Raw genomic sequence first — 221 nt, forward strand, 5'->3', positions numbered from 1 at the left:
TCCATCCCCATCCCTCCCTCCCCGTCTCTTCTGCCAGCCTTTGGGCACAACGCTGCCAAGCAGGAGATGCGGGCACCTCTTCTTCTGCCAGGGGTAGAGTTACACCAAGGGCGATGTGGAGCAGGAAAATATGTGCTAGAAAGACCGGTCTGGTCTCTGGTGAAGCTGCTCATGTGCCCGGAGAGCTGTCGGAGGGGAGGCGGGCAGGAAGGAAGCAAACG

The sequence above is a fragment of the Chaetura pelagica genome, unplaced genomic scaffold (genome assembly GCF_000747805.2).
Source record: "Chaetura pelagica isolate M959 unplaced genomic scaffold, ChaPel_1.0 scaffold2149, whole genome shotgun sequence".
Classification (NCBI taxonomy): Eukaryota; Metazoa; Chordata; class Aves; order Apodiformes; family Apodidae; genus Chaetura; species Chaetura pelagica.